This window comes from Macaca nemestrina, chromosome 7, assembly GCF_043159975.1.
Source record: "Macaca nemestrina isolate mMacNem1 chromosome 7, mMacNem.hap1, whole genome shotgun sequence".
Lineage (NCBI taxonomy): Eukaryota > Metazoa > Chordata > Mammalia > Primates > Cercopithecidae > Macaca > Macaca nemestrina.
The window spans coordinates 80501018-80509197 of NC_092131.1; positions in this window are offsets into that span (position 1 = coordinate 80501018).

The window sequence follows — 8180 nt, forward strand, 5'->3', positions numbered from 1 at the left end:
CGAACCTTGAAAACATTATGTTAAGTGAAAAAAGCCAGTCACAAAAGACCACATATTCTATTATTCTATTTACATGAAATGTGAATGGAATTTGCATTTCTAATTTGTAGGCAAATCCATACAGACAAACTAAGGAAAAAATCAATTTGGAAAGAGCAATGAAAAAAATTCGTGAAATTTTTAGATAAATATAAGCAACATGCAAAAATAGGCATCAAATTAGATAAGTAACCAAAGCAATGTGTCTAATTTCTAAAATTGTGCTACCCATTATTGTTGATGATGTGAGAGAATGAACAGTCTCTTATTTATAGCAATGTATTTGTTCCAATTGTGGTAAAAATTTTCAGAAATTATTCAAAAACCGTAAGGAAATGTGCACTCTTTGACCTACCAATTCTATTCCTGATATTTAGTAAAAAAAAAAAAAAGTATGAATTCATTTGTGCAAATATTTATATTTTTGCTTGTTCATAGTGTGGTACAAAACATTTAGAAATTACAAAACAGTGGAAACATCAGAATAGAGACTTGCTTACAAAATTATGTTTCCATATAATGAAATAATATTCCGTTTTTAGAAACAGTGTTGAATAAGAATATTTATTGGCATAAATTATAAATATGGATAAAGAACAGTTTCAGAACAGTGTGTTTTAATATAATGATTATATTTTACATATATGCATATTAATACAGAAATATAAGTTCATAGTACAAATGAGAAAGTTAGTATGAAGATACTAACTTATAGCCACTTACTGCATTATAATTTGCAGTGTTTTTTGTTTTTTTTTTTTTCAGATGGAGTTTTGCTCTTGTTGCCCAGGCTGGAGTGCAGTGACACGATCTCAGCTCACTGTAACCTCTGTCTCCCGGGTTCAAGCGATTCTCCTGCCTCAGCCTCCCGAATAGCTGGGATTACAGGCACACACCACCACGCCCAGCTAATTTTTGTATTTTTGGTAGAGAGGGGGTTTCACCATGTAGGCGAAGCTGATCCCGAACTCCTGACCTCAGGTGATCTTACTGCTTTGGCCTCCCAAATGCTGGGATTACAGGCGTGAGACACCGCGCCCAGCCTGCAGTGTATTTTTTAAGTATATTTGTTCAGGTGAATTTCTCAATTAGGAAAATATGATTAGCAGTTGTTTAAAGTTTCTTTTTGAGATTTAACAAACCCAGTTGTATTCCAGATACTTGTACTGTAACGTCCCCAAACTTTGTCCAATTGTGATTTCTCTCTGGAGGGGGACTTATAGAACTAATATATGTTCAGGTAAGCACTTTCATATGTATAAAAAAAGAAATGTTTTCCGAGATTTTGACATGGTCTTGCAGCAAAACAGTAGCTGTAATCATGGACTCAATCATTTAGGGAATCAAATTGCATTAAAAAAGGTGCTTTAAAATTTCTAAAAATCCTGCACATAGGCACATAAAGAATGATGGTAGCTGTAAGACAGTGTCATTATATTTTACAGACTAGATTATGGGAAGTGAGGAATTTAGAAATTTTCAAGTCATTTGAACTGTGTTAATAATGGGTTTTTAAGTCCTCTCTTTACAGCATTTTTTTTTCCTCAGTGTAAACTACAACTAATTTATAATGTCTAAAAATTGAGCAAAATGTATATATGTGGTGGAAAGGTCTTCCTTTTTCACAATCTCATACATTGTATATTATTATTTCATTTACTTTTGAGAGTTATGTAAATTGAATAGATAAGGAAAAGCATTTTCAGCAGAAAAATATTTAATGTCATTTGGGGAAATAGCTTCTTTGGAAATGGCTAAAAATGAAAATAACATAAAAAATTATAACAGTGTGCTAATGTTTGTAGTGTATAAAAGGATAGTAACCTATTACATTAAAATGTAGATCCATCCAAGTGGAAAATGAAAAGTGTTTTACCCTGTTTGCTTCACACTTCTCTTTATTTAAGTAATGGACACTTAGTGTAGTAGCTGGGACAAAGGAACATAAGCTTTGTAATCTGATAGACAAGTTTGTTTCTCCCCACCACTGATTGGTTTTAATACCTTTGGAAATTTCCTTCACCACTGTCAGTTTATTCTCACATATATAAAAGCGAAGACAATAACAGCTACCTCTCGGGACTATCCAGAAAATTGAATGAGATAAAATGATTAAATGATTGTTAAGTAAAAACATCTAGCACATTACGAACTATGTTTTCACATCAAAGAAGAAAGAACAAACATGCCTTGAAAGTACAGTCCCTTCTGCTATTGCACTTGTTTTGGAAATGCAAATTTATGCTAACGAAATTGGTACTTGGAACAATTGGAGCATAAAGCAAATTTACAGCTTGCTTATATATAATTCTGGGCACCAGAAATAGCAGGTGAATGCAGAAAATTGCACTCTAGCTAAATCAAGCTGCACTGAAACGCAGAGTTTCAGCTCAAACACACCCTGTATGTGTGTGTGTGTATGTGTTGTGTGTGTGTGTGTACATGCACAGAGACGAGCACACGGACAGCACAACCATCCACACCTGGTATTAAGACTTGCTCTCTGATCTTAGATAACCCTTTTTCTAACACTTATTAGTACTCACAAGCTGCACCCTTCCTTAGGCCACTTCTGCAAGGAAATTTTAATCTTTTTCAAGGTAAAGTTCCATATTCTTTTTAGTATTTGTGTATTTCCTAATCATTTGATATGTGTAAAACGTTGTTGATTATATTTTATGTTTCACTGATGATGTTTGTGAGTATTAAATCATCCCTAAACCCGTTCTTTCTCCATAAGGTGTCTAGTGTTTATTATGCTATTTTGCACAACACAATGATTTTAGAATGCATATATTATGGTGTAGCAGAACTGACTATAATGACCCATAGTTTTTACACATAGTCTCAGGTTCAATGTTTTTCCAGTTTCTTCTGTCTTTGCAATTTATTGATTTTTTTCATTGAACAGATACATCATGAAGTAATGAATGCTTTACATTTAGAGATTGATTTATCTATGCATTTCCTTGAATAATCTCAAGTAGACACTTCTAAATAACAAGACTCCTAATTCTCATAGAATTTGATACTCAGTTATCTTGAATATTGAACGTACAGAAATATCTTCAATAAACATATATCTGTCCTGGTTAAACTTCCTGCATCTAAAACTTGTAACAGATAATGCAGTAGATTATAAATGTACTGCCCAGTTTCCTCTGAGGATCAGGATAAAGATCAAGAAATGCCCATCTGAAAAGCGGGTAGTCAGTAGGTAGTCTTTTAGCTGTTGGCAATGTTAACATCAGCCACAGCTTCAGAGCGTTGCCTCAACAGACATTACACCCTTCCCAAGGCAACCCTCATCTGTTGGCTAAGCGAGACAGGAGTATAATTGTCTGATCACTTTGGCCTAAGTTGAGACAACGTGATGGTTATTACATGCTCTAGAACTTCCCACTGGGTTAGCTTTGTCAGAACTGTATTGTGGTCTGACTTTTTACTCTACCAAATCCTAATTCATCCCTTCTCTTCACAAGTGTTAATACTGATAGACAATTTACATTCCCATCTCCATCTCAGTATGTCTAATTCTGGAGAATCCAACCTACTGCAGATGATTCTGCTTGAGATCAACCTTTCCCTTGAAAAATATTATCTTGAGTGTCACAATAAATAAATCCATGTAGTAATTCATCTTAGAATAAGAAGAGTCAAATAGTACATGAAAATCTTACTTGTTTGTTTTTAACAAATAGTATCATTTTCAAGTATTCAAAATATTTAGACATGTAACAACTTGCTTATAATGTTGAAGACTTCATGTCATTGATTTTTACATTTTCCTATTTGTTGTTGTCAGTAGTATCAAAACTCAAAGTAAGTTTGATACGGATCATAAAACTTTCCAGGCAAACCAGTCTCATAAATCTGTCTCTACAACTTAAATATAAGATCAAGTAATGAATACAAGTTGATCCGAGCATCTTCTTAAGAAGGGCAGTAGAAAACCACTAGAAGAATGATTGAGACTAAGCCTATGTATTAGGAAAAATTTACACTACCAACTACATAAATATTTTTGTCAATGGTTTCAAAATTTCTTCTTTGTTACATTCTGACAAAGACAAGTAATCTTTTTCCTAACTAAAATTGTCTGCGGATCAGAGTTTCTTTCCTGTTTTCAAGCAAGCCTGATTCCTGATAGAAAACTTCCTATGAAGCATAACTATTTTCTTATTACTGGCTTTTCTTTAGAATGAGTTTCTGTTTTCTCATTCATCTTCTAAGTGAGGCAGACAAGTAAATCAGCAATACATGTTATGATACATTTTCTACTGGGTAGTATAGAAAGACAGTGGAGAAGCATATGTAACTGGTATATTGAATAAATGTGACACAAGAACTGACATCAAAATGCAATTTTATTTTTTTCTGCCATACTATTAAATTTCATTCGGTGGAAATAATCCTTCCCTGCCATTAAATCTATATTCTGACAAACCCATATGTTTTCTCTTCACTCTTAGGTAACAGACAATCCTACCATTACAGTAAACCAGAAAGTCTTAAGTAAAAATTTAGAGAGCCTAGTCTCAAATAATAATTACAACTTGAAACGACTAGGAATGGCATATTTTACCTGCTTTGACTGGACATGCTTCAGACTGGAAGTTTGTTGTGGAAAAGGGACATATATTTTTCTTTTTCTTGTTTTTTCTTTTTCTTTTTATTATACTTTATGTTCTAGGGTACCTGTGCACAACGTGCAGGTTTGTTACATATGTATACATGTGCCATGTTGGTGTGCTGCACCCATTAACTCGTCATTTACATTAGGTATATCTCCTAATGCTATCCCTCCCCCCTCCCCCCACCCCACAACAGGCCCCGGTGTGTGATGTTCCCCACCCCGTGTCCAAGTGATCTCATTGTTCAATTTCTACCTATGAGTGAGAACATGCGGTATTTGGTTTTCTGTCCTTGCGATAGTTTGCTGAGAATGATGGTTTCCAACTGCATCCATATCCCTACAAAGGACATGAACTCATCCTTTTTTATGGCTGCATAGCACTCCATGGTGTATATGTGCCACATTTTCTTAATCCAGTCGGTCATTAATGGACATTTGGGTTGGTTCCAATTCTTTGCTATTGTGAATTGCGCCACAATAAAACATACGTGTGCATGTGTCTTTATAGCAGCATGATTTATAATCCTTTGGCTATGTACCCAGTAATGGGATGGCTGGGTCAAATGGTATTTCTAGTTCTAGGTCCTTGAGGAATCGCCACACTGTCTTCCACAATGGTTGAACTAGTAATCTCTAGCCTTGCTTCTCCCAGATTGCTAACTCCCTTCAGTGCCAGCATTTGGGGAGCAGGGTAAGGAATAGGGAGGACAGATTACACTTGACCTAAATGTTTCTGAGATGATTTTGCCCTTTCTGGTAACAGTAGATACTTAAAGATGGAGTTCCATCTCTTTTGGGAAGTTTTCTTAAATTCAGTACAGGTCCCTACTGGGCTTCTCTCTTCTCTCTCTTGTAATTCCCTTAGTCCAGGCACCTCAAATCTAACAACTTTCTGTGAAGATTTTTTTATCCATCTGGCTAGGTCTGCTAGTAAAGACTCAAGGTAATTCTACACCGGCTCTCTCTTCCACAGGGCCCACATCTACTCCACAAGAAATCATCATGCATCCTTTATCCCCCGAACATTGGAAGTACAACTGATCTCATTAAGCAGCAATCTGCAGGTTCCTCCATCGAAGCGGCTGGTCAGCCTTTCTCTGCCTTTTCTGTTTCCTTGAGTAGAAACTAGTGCCCAGACCAGTGTCCACCCAGAAATCTCAAGTGTTAGTTGGACACTGTCTTCTGCTTCACATATTAACCCTAGTAGAAACAAATTTCAAAGATGTACAGGGCTGCTAAAGACACCGAGATTAAAACATATAAATGCATGAACATCCATAAAATGTAAAGCTTTTGAGCAACCTCCCTGAGAATTGATGCCTCCTACCTGCAATTCACTGTCTTCTCTCATCTCAAATCTAGCTCCAGATTTCAAGACTTTGCCACCTGTTCTGTCCCAGGTCAGTTAACAGTCCCCAATGTGAGAACACAGCACCAAGTATGATGAACACTGTAGTGTACAAAAAGCAGAGTATGTGCAATGAAACATTATAGAAACGTTCTTAAAAGATTTCTGGGATCCTGTTAGTATTGTGATTGTTGTTTAATAGCCTACAACAATAGATTCGAAAGTGGTCAGATGTAATTTAAATAATTATTAAAATACTTTTAATATACCAGAGTACTAATATAAATCTAAAATTTACATTACTACAGGTTAGTTGCCCAACTCTGATTAAGACAAAACGAAACAATCAAACCAACAAAATAACTAATTTTCTTTTCTATAAACAATAAAATTCATCTCTTCCATCTCTGTATTTTTTATCTATTGTTGAGGGCCTCATTCTTCACTGGCTGTAGGTGGGAGGCCCACCTCAGTTTTGTGCCACTTGGTTTTCTCTGTTGGGCCGTTCACAATATGATAACTGGCTTTCGTTAATGTGAGCAAGGGAAGGGGAGAAAGATATAAACTGAGGTCTTTGTAATCTGATATTGGGAGGGATGCTCCATCACTTTTACCCTATTTTGCCTGCTAGAAGCAAATCATTAGGTCCAGTACACACTCAGTGAGAGATTACACAAGAACATGAATACCGGGAGATGAGAATTATTGGGAGCCATTTTGTGAGCTACCACATTCTCCTTGCTGTTTTAATACTCTTTGATCCAATGACTACTCCCTTTTATTTAATGATACAACATCTACTGATAAATTAGTAATGTCAGGAGTTTCCATTCACATCAATGGTGAATCTCCTTCTTACCATTTGGTGACCTTTAAGGAAAGTTAAGATTAGAAGAGTTTCAAGTTTTCTCAGTTTGTTGATGAATCAGAATAAACTAATAAAAAAGTCATAATTTTCTCATGCCCTGTAAGAATAAGCATCTTTATCCATGTCCACTAATATGCGATATAAATATGAGAAACAAAGTAAACATAAAATTAAAAAAACATAAAAATAAAACAGGAGTAAATCTGGAAAAGCAAAATAATAATAATGTTCTTCTTCCTTCTGTCACTACTTGTGGCTTCAGAAAAGAGGAAAATTGGCAAGACAAAGGGAAGAGATGCGGAAGGATGTGTACAGAGAACCCCAGAATATTTTTAAACTGATTAGAAAGGGAGAACACTAGTGCCAAGGGAATAACTGCTTTAAGGACTAATATAACTCAGTCTTGGCTAGTCTTCAACATGCAAGCTTCAGTATTGATTATTGAAATTTTAAGTTGCCCAACAAAATAACACATTTCTTTGCCATTTGGACTTGTGAAACTAATATTTTGTTGGTGTCAGAAAATTGAAATTCCTGTGGAAGAATGAGGATTTTGCTGTCTTTAAATTGATCTTTAAAAATCAGGTGCTAAATTTTGACTTATATAAACTTTATGCAAAATAACTATCTTTGAGAACACTCTGAATTTAGAATAAGATAGATAATGTTTATAAACTGACTGCAGCCTTTATGATTAGCCAGTGCTTTATTACAGGGTGAGTAAATCCAACTTTTCTTGACAATGATGCTATACAACATTAAGTAAACACACACAATTTTCTAAAACAAACATCCTAGCAAATGATGTTTCTTATAAATATATGGTTTCAAAGTTACCAGTTATTAATCTTTGAATGTTAACTGTTACAAAGTCATTTAAGTATCTAAAAAAATCTTTCCTTTTTAATAAACATATAGAAACTTAACTATATAAAGACAGACATAAAAAGTATATATTAATATCATTTTTTATTATTAATGTAAATAGTTTTGTACAATTCATGATAAAAAGTGCTTTCCATTCTAACAATGACTTTTGTCAACTGCTTCTTAAAGGCTCTTATTATTAGTTACTGAAATTTGTGGCATGATTTAACTATAATTTTAATGACGGCATACCAAATAATTTGGTCATTGTTATAATTATTTCTGCAAGTGTAAATATGAAGATTTATAAGATCATAATAGTTTTTGATAATACAGTTTTCTACCTAGGTTTAACACCAAACAGATCCTGGAATATTCAGAAGAATGTACAAAGAAAAAAAAAAAGAGAGGCTAGTTTATTT